Below are 15,182 nucleotides of genomic sequence, written 5' to 3' on the forward strand. Positions count from 1 at the left end.
GACCTGGGTCAATTTGAATTCCTGCCGGACCCAAATCAAGTCAATTTAATCAAACATTAATTGAGGAAGTTTGTCTAGTAATGAATCTTAAGCTGACATTTGTTGTAAATTGACATCATAAAGATAAAGTCAACTGCAATGAAATGATTGTAGCGCCAACAAGGTGATTTTCAAAAAGCTATTTGAAAAAAAAAGTTATCACGCGAGTACTGTCCGTATGGAAATAAAAATAAATAAAGTTTGGTCTCTTCATGCACACGCAAGAAAAGACAAACAAAAAAAGACAGGAAAACATCCAAACAGCAAAGTGAATTTTAGGCAACTAAAGTCAAATCAAACATTAGTGAGATATTCTGACAGATGGAAATTGTTGATAAAGAGCAAAGGTCTTTGACACGACGACAAAGCTGCTTGTTTACTCTGCCGTATAATTTAGCCTCCTCATATATGTGCTTTTGCATAAAAGCAAATAAGCGATCTAATTTCTTCAATGAAAACACAACATTTTTAACGTAGGCTATAATTAAACCATCAGAAATTTGATCTCCAAATACAGCACCTCTCAAGGGTGTACACACCTGTGTTAAGTTTACAGGTTTGTGACATAAGAAAATTATAAATTATTACAAAATGTTTTCCATCTTCAGTTTTCTTGTACTAATTGTGCCTTTAATAACAGGACAAAAAAAGGCATAAGAAATCCTATAAGATTAGCTAAACTTTTTTTCAGATTAAAGCACTTTCTTTATAAATTGATAGCAGTTTCATCAAAGCACTAGTTTAATGTCGTGAATAACAATCCAACAAGGTTACTCCATTTCCCCCCCCCCTATTCTCAAACTGATTTTGAAAACGTTTTTAAATTGTTTATTTCGATCTCAAAATCTGGCATTCTAAAAGGGTTGTCTACACTTTTGAAATCTTGATATTACACTTTTCACACTGTCCATTATTCCTAAAGAAACAATCTCCCACTTCGGAATACAGACTTAGCTTACATACAACCTGTAGAAATATGTCAGTACTGACGTCAGACATTTAGTCCTTTCAGTAGCTCTATTTGATACACATGATGCCCATGCATGCATTCGTAGGTTTTATTTGGGAACCACGGCTTCTACCAGTCAAAAACATGATTGGTAGGTTAATCGGCCAATCTAAATTGCTCTGCTGTATGAACCTGTGCACAGTTGTTTGAGCTGCTTTGCCCTGTGATGTCCAATGATTGCTGCAGATAGCCACCAACAACTTTCCACAGATAGATGCAGTTTAATCACATCTAAATATAGTAGAAGTACTTTTTCCAGCACCGCCGAGTCACTAAATACATCTTTGGCATCTCGTCAAACTCTCCATTTTTGACAGGATGAGACTTTAAACTGGATGTGGTTCATTGTGTTTCTCTGAAGTAAAGTTGCATGAGGCTTGACAGAAAAACAGCTCTGAGGACCTCTTAATGGACTTTATTTCCCAGGCACTCCAAGCGCTGTCGGGAGTAATCTCCATGGCATAAAAATAACATGCGGTCGGATAGCGAGAAGTAAACAACAATTAAGCACACCCCTTGCAAAGCTTGAGAAATGAATCATTGAAAACGCGTGTATGCCAAGAAGACTGCTTCAGCCTCTCAGTCTTGATTGAGTATGAATTATTCAGATGGTGAGAGAAGTCTGGTTGTGTGCCAAGGACTGAATTGTTCTTGATTTTTCTTTTCTGCAAGTAAAACTGGAGAATAGTCTAGCTAAAATGAAAGACTAAAGATTCTTCAAAGTAACTATTGATTAGATGCCAAAAATCAAAGTGAAATATGTGATAAAAGAATATAACAAAGAGTGATAACTTTGCTATTTTGGATTTCACAGGATCAATGATGAATTCTCAAGAATCAGTTGTTAAGCAAAAAGAAACTAACAGACGGATCCCATACTGCGTTCAAGAGTTCTTTTTGTGTTCATACTGATATCTAACAGCCTTCATCAGCAATCACAACAATCTGCAATGAAAGACAGTTCTAAGAGGTAAAAACACTCAATTTCACTACTTCTAATAACCAGAGATCAGTACTTGCAAGATTCGTTTATTGTGAGCAGGGAAGAAGAATTTAAGTCCAAGACACTGAGAAGAGTAAAAATCAGAAGTATGAATACTATGAGTACTAACAACAGCAAAAACATTTTAAATATGAGGAAGTGGAATTGTTTTTTGAGCCTCTCTTGCTGCTTGGGAGCTTAACTGCTGACAGAGGGAGTTACATAAAACTACGTGAAGCAAGGCATGATCCGGTCTCAGGTTTCTCATCTACAGTAAAAATATAGTATTTACACACAAACAACAAAAACTATAGCTACAACATAATCTTATTTAATACAGAAAAGCAACAATCACTCCAACTTCCGCTGATCTTCTAATGTTATACATTCACAGTCTGTTCTACACAAGTTTATCTTCAGCCAGAGATTTCTACAGATCTACTGTACAGTAACTTACATTTAAGTGTTTTGGTGCCGACAGGCAGATTTTGGCAATAAAGCAGATTTTATAACACAATCCAAATAATATTGATGTGTTCATCAGTGGTGAAGATCTGCTTGTTAAGAAAATCAAATCACCTACTTGCATTTATCTTACTTGGTTTAATCAAAATCTACTTTTACGTTATCTCTAAAATCAGATGAGTAAAAACCATCTGAAGATTCATGTCTCTTCTGGTTACCGTAAAGTGCTAAAACAGACGTGACAGCAGACTCTGCACATTCAAGTGAGGAAACCATCCCCAAACACCAACTGATTTTACAGCACAAGGCTGGGTTCAAAGTCAGGACAGGGTCCTGGCAAAAACACAAAGGAGCTAAAATGGGTTTATTACTGATGATGTGAAGTCCAACAGGATGGAAGAAGCTGGACGTGGGAGAATGATTCGCAGCCACGGACTCACTGGATGCCTATAAGGATTGACACAAGGACCCATCAGGCCTCAAATCAGATCAGTTGAGGCTGAGAGCATCTGTATAGTTGCTCATTGAAAGGTCTGAGACCGTTTTACTGCTTGGATCTTCCTCTCGTCTAATTTTACTGTATTTCTGGCTGACGTCCAGCTTCCTTTTCTTCACTAACTTGGATGAAAGCCAAATCCAAAAAAAAAACCAGAAATAAAGAGAATTTGCTCCTGCTGACCTTTTTTTTTTATATACGTGTCTATACCACCAGGAAGGGTTGCAGGTACTTGACAGACGGTCTTCTAAAGTACTGCGTGTAATCGAGGGACAGACAAACAGACGAACAGAGAAAAACAAAAGTACTTTAATATCCTGCATGTTGAGCTGAATGGGAGACCCCGCCAAACTGTTTACAAATTCCTGCTGGGTGACAGAGTCTCGCCACCTTTTTTGTCCCAGAGCACAACACTGGCACTAACTGACCCCATTAGAGTTCATTAGTGTGATAACGTCAACAAACTGTCCACAAACAAGTAAACCTCCCCAGTGCCAGCTTGGGCCAGACCAAACACAGTGGAACTGAGCTAAATTATCTTGTTAATGGAATTAGAACACACAAACTGAACTGAAGCAAAATTAGAAAAAAAGAAAATTTTAAAAAAGCAACTAAAGTTGCACTTCATTTTAATATGTCTGAGAGTTTTAAGCAGAAAAATGTGTGGAAATTTATTGAAGCTTGTACAATCATTAAAGTACATCCAGGTTAAAATAGGATTATTTGACCAAGTTAAAAACAAATAGTCTTTTAATCAATTTTACTGTACTGCTCAGTGGGCGTCATATGTCACAACAACAAATATTTTGTAGGTTATGCTGCAAAGAATGTCCCAGACTAAAACCAAGTTATTCCAATAAGTCATTGTAAAGGATCTGAATCTACAGCTAATTTTGTCCAATAAAATACACAGCTTCTACCGGCAAGATTTCTATTTAGCAATTAAACAAATTCATGCACTGAAAAATTTAATTCATTTACTGCAACTATTTTACAAATAAAATAAATTGTCTAAAAAGAAGAAACAGCCAATGATAAAAAGGGCCAAGAAATTTTACAACTATATATCCATTACTAACAAGAAATGTATTAGTCTAAAATTAAGCAGTACATATAATTTCAATAGTTCATCTTGCAGTAAATTTAAGTATCTATAAAATAATCTGCGTTTCTGGAGTAACATTGACATTTTGCAATACTGTGATAATAATTGTGATAACGTCAAAATTAACTAAATTGACATTTGGGCTGGGTGGTGGAATCTCCCCGAGATTGTAGCTCATGGTTTCTTTGAAATTACTTATTCTTTGCTTTCTTTTTTAGCTTTTTCAGCTTACATCTAAACTTTAACAGTGATTAGAATTAAGAAAGAGAAAGAAAGACATAGAAAAGCTGAAGTGCTGTTTGGGTATGTAAAGCAGAAAGTGGTTAAACTATCCCTTCAGGTCCTTGTTTTTTGTGATCTCTGTATAATTCACAGAACGCAGTGAGTTTTTAAAAACCTCCATGACCAAAAACTCCATTTACACATCTATGATGAGATAAAAACGCAGCAGAAAATCTTGCTTGAACAAAATACCAAATTAGTATGGAACAGATCTCAAAGAGTGTGTGTGGTGGGTTAAGCATTCACCTCAGTTCTGCAAATCAACTCAATAATCACCTAGAGAAATCTTAATAGTTGCACCACAGCTGCGAGACATACTTCACATTCCAGAAATAGCACGATCACCAGACAAAAATAAGGAAGTGATTTACATACTAGGACGTGCTGGAATGCAAATCGCAAACCGCAGTCACGTTAGCACAAACAATTTGTTCCAATATTTTAGTTAAGTATTTTTAAAATAACAAAGCTAAGACAGCCAGACATCAGCAAAGTGATTCCTAAAAAGCTGTTAGCTGAAAACTTGGCATACATTAAATGGATGACACAGCTAATGGATTTTCTGTCCTCTTTCTTAAAGATGTGACTTTTAGATACTGAGCAACCAGTGGAGAAAGTTGGTGTCCTTTCTGAGTTCCAAGCCGTCACTAGTCTGAGTCACAAAAAACTTTCCAAACAAAACATCAAGGTCTCAACTAACCGTAGACTTAGCTTGTAACTGAAAAATTGTGGCTGCTCTCCTTCGGGTATCAGTCAGTAAACATATGTAGGGGTGTGTGTGTGGGGGGGGGGGGGGGTGCATACATGCAGAAAGTTTGCTAACTGATGATTTATTTATCTGTGAAAATGTTCAGATATTTTACCACCTTGATTCTTTACATCTATGCACACAATCAGAATCAGCGTGTTCTTCAATGAGCCATAACGTCTGGAAATGTTTCTCACTTCAACTCTGTCTGAAAACAGGTGAATTCATCACACCGGACCCAGTGCAACATTTCTTCTGACAGAGAAACTTGGTGCGAACGTCAGCAACACAAGGTTTGCGGCTAGATCTATTGATTTCTATCTATTCCTCCAATCTACATGTCTGTTTGAGCATAAAAGCATCATCTGATGAAATTTATGTTTCATCTAATTTTTTGGTTTGTCCTCAAGCATTATGATGTTATATGTATAAAGCATCAACTGTTTTCGCTTCATCTTTGGCCTTTACCTCTTGTTCCTTCGGATCGATCTCCTTGTGACTGTCTGGTAAGTGATTTGTTGCTATGGTTCTGCAGACCGGTGGTGTTTAAATTTTTATCACATGGACCAAAATCATCAAGTTAAAAAGTAATATGACCAAAACACAGTGGACCTCGCCTATTTGCGGCTGAGATTTGTGGATTTTTCTGTAGAACATAACTCCAAATTATTAGTTGTTTTTTTTTTAGAGCTTATCAAAACACAAATCTAAATGCCAAGACGGGTTTCCCTGTATGTTGTAAGAGAATTGTGATATTAAGTTGATGATTATCTTATATAATTTTCATAATCTTAAACTTCTCATTATTTCATTTTTAATGCATTTTAAGATATATTTTGTGTTTGGACTATTAACACAGGCTGTTCTAACCATTTTTATTAAGTATTTGTGAATTTCATCTATGCCAGGGGTCTAATGTATTGTTTGTTTTAAAATAAATTATGAAAACAATACAACAAAGTAAATAAGTAATATTTTAAAGGAACTAATTATTTTTTGGAGTTGACTGTTTTGTATTTTTTTCTAGAAAAACATTTTAAGTCTAAGCTCAGTAACTAGTGCAGAAAATGGGTCAATCACTCTTTAATAGCAGTTTTCTTTTTGAGCAAAGTTTAACGACTGAGAGCACAGAGGTTTGCTTTAGAGTAAAAGCTGCTGGGTTCATGGAGGTCCTGGTAAAGCTTACTACAAAATTAAAATGAAAGCAAAAACCAAGATTTCTAAAGATCAGTACTTTTTGTTGTAGTTCAAATTTTCCATTTTTATATAGATTTAAACTTCTTGCCCTAAAAATAAAAAGAAAGTGTCCACCTGCCTGGACCGCCAGGCGAAAATTTATATAGTAACTGATTCATTTTTATTCACCAAAACTGACAAAAAGAATGCTTGAAAAATGTCACTATGTAAAATCTTCTGAATCAAGTTACCTGTATTAAATAGCTGTTTGATGTCCCTATTAATATTAGTGATCAGAATAAAGAGAATAAAACAGTGAATCAACACGTCTAACCTAACAAGGAAACCAGAGGTTTGAACTGACCAGGAAAAGAATGTACTAGTTAGATAATATTCCAGATTAAGCTGAAGTTTTGTCTGTGTTTGGATCCACTTATCCTTCGTTTGAATCTATAAAAACAAACATCTGCAGCCAGTAAAGTAGGACTCAGACATATAGGTCTGCTGTGACTTTTTGTTCCTGTGGGGTCTGGAGTTTATAAGCAGGAGTCTGTGAGCATTTTTCCGCTTGTAAAGGGTTAAAGAGGAACGATAACAGAGCAGAGCCACAGCCCCGTGTTTACACTGCATGAAGGCACAAGTTTACACCCAAAGCTCCGCAACACAAACACAGCTTCCTACCTCACACACAGGCACGGTGGGCAAACATGAAGGAGAAGAAATGCGTGCTGTGAATCCCAAACAACCACTGTCAAACTTCTCTCACAAAACAGAAGAACCTATCGGGGAGACAAGTCAGGGAAACTGTCCCGAAAATCCACACCTCTTAATAAAAAGCGGCGAGCTTCACTAATGCGTTCAATTTAAGCCACACAGATAAGCTGCTTCATTTCAGCCGAGCCTTGCTTTAGTTTTTAACTGCAAACTGGAAACAGCGGGCTTATTGCGCAACAATTTTGCCTTCTTTCTGCTGACTTTGAAAGGGCGATGAAAACTTCGAGCATAAGTCAAAGCGCAGGCGAAAGAAAGTCAGCCCAACAGCCACCTTACAGAGACAGCAGCAACAGAGCAGGCTGATTCACAGAGACCGGGACAGGGCACACCTGGAGGCGGACTGCGCGGCGCTTCCACCCCGCTGCTCTCCTGAAGCATCCACGAAGATACGGGAGCCGTCGGTGTAAAAAAAAAAAAAAAATCCACTCATTCAGAGAGCAGCTCCTCCATACTGAATCAATCACGTGTCTGACAGCCTCCAGTGCTTCCGTAGTGGGCGGGGTCCGCGGATAGTTAGGGAGGAAAAATATAACACAGGATCCATGAATGAAGGCCGTCAATCTGAGTCTACTCTGGATATGTTTTGTTTTCTGCTTGTTTTAATGTCTTACTGAAACAGTAAAAAAAAAAAAAAAAAAGGTTTAGAATGTAACCTAGTTTGTTTACGTCTTAATTTGTGCAGATCTTACCAGTACTACTGATTTGGAATTATGTTCAATACCTAAAAGACTTTAACTGCAATAAAAGAGCTCTACTATATAGGTTAAATTATAACTATTCTCTTAATATCATCACCTTTTTAAAAATATCATGTTTATCAAGAGTCAGATGGATGTTACAGATCTAGACATGTTTTATTGAAGAGACTAAAACTGTATCCTGTTTTATGGTAGCTGGACTTTATTAAGTCACGTAGAAATAATACATTTAAAAATAGCTAAGCATAAAGATCAAATGGGATTATTTCAAGGTAGGACATAGCTGGGTTAACCACCTGTGACTAGACTAGGTTACCATCAGGCCTGAAGAAGGAATTGATGTTGACAGAAACGCAGCAGCAGTAAAACACAGATTACATAAACAGTGACACTCATCTGAACAGAAAATGGGGCAATTCAGCCTTGTGTAAACGTTCTCTGGATGAAAAAACACACACTGACAGTTTAATAAGTATCCACTCAGCTCAGCCTGTCCACAGTCGTAGCAGAAGAAAGCCAACGATGGGACAGTTCGACCCAGCAACACGTTCTGCTGACAACATAATTAGTATTGTTCCAAATTTGTCTACAGCTCTGTAAAACAGGGCAGCTAAAGAGTGTAATCTTGTCTCTGATTTAACACTCCTGCAAACAAATTCCCCGACTGTATTTGCTGCAAGACTAAAACTGTTTGTTGGAATACTCACACAGGAGCTAAACAGCTTCTGAGCACACATATGAGACTATCTGGTAGATTACAAACTTGTGTGGTCAGGTCATCTCATTTGGGTTGATTAGTTTTAATGGGTAACGTCCTCACTTTTCAGTAGACACTGAAGAGGAACTGTTGCAGGTGGATCATTAGCTGAACATTATCAAATCAAACCATTTTCTGAGCTTGTTTCTCATCCAGCTGGTTTATTTAGGGTGGTTTTCTTGTTCTAAACCTATTGTTAGATTCACAGCAGCCAGAATTAGTAAGAGACGGTTTCAGACATTGTCTTGCACATGTTTCATCCCTAGTGTATTCATGACTTGCACCAACATGTCTTGGAAAGTGTGACTGTTCTCTGGTATCAGGTGATCTGCTGCTTCAAGTTAGAATTGTCTTTAAAATGTCTGACTGCTGTACAAAGGCAAACAACGCAGGTATGCATGTCGCTAATCAGAAAGCCCTGATAACTGACCATGTTTGATTCTGGAGTAAAGGCTGAACCAACACAATGAGAGCTGCATGCCCAAGATTTGAATCATAAACATACTTGGCTAAAGTGCTGAGCACAACACAAATTAGCTTTCCTCTATGCTCATTGTGAAGCAAATATCATCAACACACTACATTCTAATTTGGTTACCAGGTGTATTTGGAGCCCCATCAGAATTTTACTCCAGTTGCATGTGAGAAAAAGTTGAGAAAAAGTAAAAAATAAATAAATAAAAAATTAATACACACCCTATTTTTGAATCAGAATTATTTTTTTCTCTTTTTTTCTTATGTATATAGACGTGTTTGTTGTGTGCATGTATCTTCTTGCCAGTGGGGGCGCTCTCGTGCCGCTGTGGGTCTAACAGGGAGAACGAGTTTCCTGGCTCTGGGCATGCGCGGCTCAGAACGAGCTCTAGCCAGAACGTTACAACCTTTTATCCCACCTGTGATCCACAGGTGGCATAAAAGGCAACTTTTATAAGCCCATTTAAAATGTTCTGTAAATATATAAAGATTAGTTTTGTAGTGTTTTGTATAACGTATGTGTGTAATTTGGACAGTTTTATATTGGCGTTGATCTGTGTCAGCATACGGCTTGCTTTTTGTTGTTGGATGCTTGGGATTTTGGATTTATTTAAATCGCTTGATTAGTCAATGTTGTGTTTGTATTTCGTAGTGTTGTAGTATTTTTATTTCTCATAAGAGTGTTTGTGGTAGGCTTGATCTCCTTTGTAACCGCTGTAACGGTTATAACCAAACGTTAGTTATTAAGAAAACCGTTGCAACTGAAAAACGTTGATGTTTACTGTGTGTTGTACATTGAAACAGAAAAAGGGTTGGAAGCCGTCCAAGAATGTTTTCAAAACAATCCAGACCAGATGGCATCCTATTGGAATTGTTGAAAATCAACCTGGAAAGAAATTACTTCTTATTTGACAAAAATTGGTATGGGTTAGGATTAAATTATATTATGTGTGTAAGAATATGTGTGTATAGATAAGTGTGTTGATTGAAAGTTATCTACTTGGATTGGTTATAATAAGATTTGAATCAAAAGAAATGATTAAAGTTAGGAGGAGGTTAGGATGGAATGTTTTGTTCAGTTTGGTTATGTTAATTTAGGATTAGACTTTCTTAATTTTTTGCTACTATGTTATTTTATTTGTGCATTTTGTTTTATTTTATTTCTTTGTGGAAACTCCGGATCTTGTTGATTGAATTTGAATTGTATTGTAATTATATTTTATTTATTTATTTGTTTTTCTTTAATTGAAAATGTGTGTCAGAATAAATGAGCTCTTGCCAGAGTAACTTTTACATCAACTTGCTTCTTCTGTGATCCACAGATATTGGTTGCACAGGATTCATCTGCCTGTGCACAACTTGATACTGGCTCAGATTCCCCAGATCTGGTGCCGGTAACACATGCGTACTGAGTGGGCTTGTGATCAGATTGGGCTTCTTTTAAATGATTGGGTTGACTTAATCTAAACCACATTGGGAAAACCAGTCAGGGCTGGTCAGCGTTCTGTTGGAGTCTTAAGCCAGACGATTTAAAACACTGGAACCACATAACATTTATTTGGAAAATGTGCATTTTACTCTTAATTTGGAAATCTATTTTAAATGAAGTTCATTTGTGAATATTTCTGTATATCTTTTGACTGCATTACTTAAATCCAAAAGGTTCCACATTTAAAAAAAAAAAAGTAACATAGATATACTGTATGTATAGCGCCCTGTGATGGACTGGCTACCTGTCCAGGTGTACCCTGCCTCTCACTCGCTGACAGCTGGAGATAGGCACCAGCACCCCTCCTGACCCCAATGGGATAAGGGTGTAAGAAAATGGATGGATGGATGGAAAGAAAGCAAAATATAAGCTAATGTGGACTGTTTCCTAAATATGTTTTGGCCAGCAATGAATTTGTGTCAGAAAATCAAAAATCTGGGTCAATCAAAACCTCAACTTCAAGGTTCTCCGTTGCTGAGAGTTGCTCCGAACATAATCAGAGCTACGGCCACAGCTGGTGTGTGTTCACGTCCCGCACATTTTCCAGTCCAGACCCTAATGGAGACGCTTCAAACTGAAGAGAGAGAAATGAGTTAAACTATCAGTTATTATCTTTTATCAATGAATACACAATTTACAATTCTGATAATAAATCAGCTTTATTATCTGGGGCTTTTTAGCATGCTTGTTCCTCACCTAAATTGTTTGAGTGCCTGAGTCGGCCAAGTTCATCAGGAAACACCCACTCTGTGCCCCTATTGTAAAACTGCTTTGACAGCAGTGGATGGATTTCCTGCACATTATAACGGGAAGATCCCATTCTTCCAGCAAAGTGATAGCAGAACATACTCCAGAGAGCACAGCATTATCTTTCAGGAGATAAGCCAACGTTAGCACATTTGTGGAAAAACTAAGCTAATGCAATGAAAATGGGAAGGATAGGCTTGAGGTTAGGTTCTAGTGTTATGCAAATGCAGCACATATGATGATAAACAGGGGAAATGATGAAAATTGCAACAAGAACAATAGGGCTTTAACTGTATCCTTTAGGAATAATCGAATAATCTTCCTATTTTCCATTATCTTATTTAATTGTAAGATTTGATCCACCCACAGAGGGGGAAAAAAGCTACAATTGAGAGTGTTTGTGCATTCAGATAACCTAATTAGCACCCTGGGTTTTAGTCCTTTTTGTCCGCCGATTGATTAAATTAAGTTGTACAGCACAGGGATAATTTTCCATCAAGCCAAACAAATCCACCAAGATGCTGAAATGTTGAATTGTAGCTCAATTTGAAACCCAATGTATGATGAAGGGTGCAACATAAGACTAATGCAGTCTAAAAGAATATAGTGTTTTATATTCTGTTATACAATTTAAGGGTCATGTTGAAATGAAACTGTTGGTTATTGCACTTTCAGAAGTATCTCTAACATTTTCTTTATCAAGACAGATTGGAACATTGGAACAAATGAGTGCATTTTCCTCTGAGTACTATCCTTTCGAGTCTTTTGTTTTTGAACCTTCCCTGACTGGGGAAGTTCTTCGGGAGCTTTTCCCGGCTGGGGAAGTTTGCTTCTCTGAGTGCGATCTTTTTGATGCTTTCCTTTTTGATCCTTCACCGGCTGGGAAGCAAACTTCTCCAACAGTTGAGTCTGAAAGCTCAACTTTTGCTTTGATTAAGACATCGTTTCAAGACAGTAGCTAGGAAGGGAGCACTGTCAAGACCACACTGTCCTAGGGAACAATTTCGCCAATCTTCCCTGTGAGAAGGAGACAGCTACAGCTGAGTCAGAAAACTCAAGTTTTGCTTTGAAGAAGACAGCACTAGAAGACAGTGTCATGATGTGGGGTGAAGTGGCAGTGAGGCAGACGCTAGAAGACTCAGGTAAGATGAATAATGAAGGTTTTAATGAAGAATAATCCCAAGGAAACTGAACACAACGAAGATACACAAGTCCAAATCCCTGGCAGCACTGCTGAGCTTCTGCTCAACACAGGTAGCAACACAGAGTACGAATGGACTAAACAAGACTCGCGGCAGAACAGACACAAAATAAGACGACTAACGACAAGGTCCCGACAGAGACGCTGAGACACAGGTGACATTAAATACACAGGAGGTAATCAGGGAACGAGACACACCTGGGAATAATCAAGGGCGACTCAGAGACACAGAAAACATTAAATAAATACACAGAAAAACACAGATTGTGACATACAGTAGCCATGAAGCGAGCGCTGTCCTAGGGAACAATTTCCAATCGTCCAAAAGAGCAAACTTCTCGGGCTGGGGAAGTTTGCTCTGCAGTAGAGAAAGTTCCCTCAGAAACCACAGGGATTATCATGGAGGAGACAGAAATTGCATCTTCTCTCCAAAAAACTGAAAATATATGGGAACACTTTTGTTGTTATTTTTAGGTTTAGCATTGATGATCTCAATAAACAAATATTACACTTCTACATTTGTGGTCTGTGTTAAAATATTAGCGTTTATGGGGCTCCTGGCGATTTTCCTCATCGCTAACCTCATCATGCAGGTTCACCCCAGTGAGAAGCTTTCGCGTGCTTCATGCTGGTTTTATAATACTTTATTCTTATTTTTAGTATTATTTTTCCAGTTACACAATGCATCAAACCGTATCAAATGCGTTATTTAGTCAGCTAGAGTTAATGTGCGCACCCTCTGAAAATCTCGTCCCATTAAACAGAACAGTTTCTGTGACTCTTATTAAAAACTCAACAGACACAAAATGGAAGAGCTACTAAAGCCACATTAGCAGCATTGGATTAAATCTACCATTTATTGCACATTTAACTCATCATGCAGGGCCGGTCCAAGGCTGTATGAGGGCTTGAGCAGAATTTGATTTAGGGGCTCCTTTTGCTGCTAAAAACATCAGCATCAGTTCGTTACCAGAAAAAAAACGCTCATCTCTTAAAACCAAATTAATAACAACTACTATTATTGTTTATAAAACATAAGCTTTTTTGAAATACTGCTCATTTGCTTATGCACAAGAAATTTACAGTTGGTAAATTTTACTAAAGTAAAAATCTTATGTTTACTTCGTGGCACTTGGTTACCAGAAAATGCACTCATCTCTTAGCAACAGATTGAAAACAAATATTATTGTTCAAAAAACATAAGGTTTCATCTACTCTTTTGAAACACTATCTTATACTGTCTAAGAATTCTGCAGTTGGTGAATTTTGCAGAAAAGTTAAAATGTTTTTGGTTTCTTTTGTCATCGGTGGTAAGTATATTATAAAACAGACATTCAACACAAAAGTAAAAATCTGATTTATACTTCATGGCAGTTCGTTACCAGAAAAAAACACTCATCTCTTAACACCCAATTAATAGCAAGTACTATTATTTTTTATAAAACATAAGCTCTTTAGGAATACTGCTTATACACAATAAATTTACAGTTGGTAAATTTTACAAAAGTAAAAATCTTATGTTTACTTCGTTTCATTTGGTTACCAGAAAACACACTCATCTCTTAGCAACAGATTAACAACAAATGTTATTGTTCAAAAAACATCCGATTTCTTTTGCTCTTTTGAAACATTATCTTATACTATCATTGTCATTGGTGGTAAATATATCACAAAAACAGACATTCAACACAAAAGTAACAATCGTAGCATAGTGAAGATTACTTTTTAGATCTGCTACTCAGACCTGTTAAGAGCATTCAAAAAATCCTTCATGAACATTTCAGAAGGTTAGTCAAACAAGATGATAAAGCTGATTTACTGAAAGTTTTGCATTGCCTTTGACATCCCATTTTGGATGTAGAGGGATGTACAATCAATATGTAGACAGACCATAGGATTAGTGCTTTTGTGTAGACGGAGTTTCATCATGGCAGACCCATTCTCCAATCTGTTGTAAGTAAAAAGAAGCATGCAACAACATGAAAAAGTGTTTTAGGATGTAGAATTTTGTAATATTTCCTTTTCCTTTTGCTTCTCAACAGGCTTAAAGGAGGCGTAACCAACAGACGACAGCAACAGCCTGCTGTACTGAAGATCCCTCCACCAAAGCTTCAGGTGCAGCGAATGGATAAGGAGGATTATCAGTATCCAAGGAACAAAATGCCTGGCAATCCTGTTAAACCAAGCCAACCATGGCTGCAGGAGCTCAAATGTGTCCAACTTCAGGGATTCCATCAGAGTCCCCAGACAACAAGGGTTGCTTTGAATGTGCCAGGTCATATGTCCAAGTCATATACGTGTCACAAGAGTGATTAATTGCATTTAGATAACAATGATCCAAGTGATTCGGTTATCTTCCAAAGTTATGAAGCAAATCCTTCTTTTAATCACAAATTGTAAACTGTCAGGTTCTTACTTATTAGATTTATAGGGGTAGTATTACATGTTTTTCAGTCACATAGTTCTATGCTATAGCACAATCAAGTAACTATTTTCCCTTCAGATGTTATTAAAATGCTGTATATGTCAAATATGACTTAAAGAAAATTTGACTCCACAATTTAGCACCTTGAAATTGGGCCTCCATCTCCCTAAAAAAATTAATATTTCATGGAACCTGAAACAATCAGCTTTGGGTTCCAGATTTCAAACTTGCATAATAATCCCCCTTTAAAAACCTGAAAGTGAATTAAATGTGAGCTCAAAGTCCTCCGACTGTATGCTACACAGAATTCGGCTC

General features: G+C 37.2%; 1 protein-coding gene across 4 annotated transcripts in view; it reads right to left on the minus strand.

Moving 5' to 3' along the window:
- Positions 1-7,539, minus strand: part of hdac4 (histone deacetylase 4) — a 123,165-nt gene extending 115,626 nt beyond the window's left edge. For 2 of the 4 annotated variants that reach the window (XM_028022588.1, XM_028022592.1), the window contains exon 1: positions 7,406-7,539. The gene's annotated coding sequence lies outside the window, so the exon portion shown is untranslated. Of the gene's footprint in view, positions 1-6,983; positions 7,144-7,352; positions 7,372-7,405 lie in introns of those variants that run through there. The other 2 variants (XM_028022589.1, XM_028022590.1) reach the window with 2 other exon arrangements.
- Between the last annotated feature and the right edge of the window lie 7,643 nt (positions 7,540-15,182).

The sequence above is a fragment of the Xiphophorus couchianus genome, chromosome 7, assembly GCF_001444195.1.
Source record: "Xiphophorus couchianus chromosome 7, X_couchianus-1.0, whole genome shotgun sequence".
Classification (NCBI taxonomy): domain Eukaryota; kingdom Metazoa; phylum Chordata; class Actinopteri; order Cyprinodontiformes; family Poeciliidae; genus Xiphophorus; species Xiphophorus couchianus.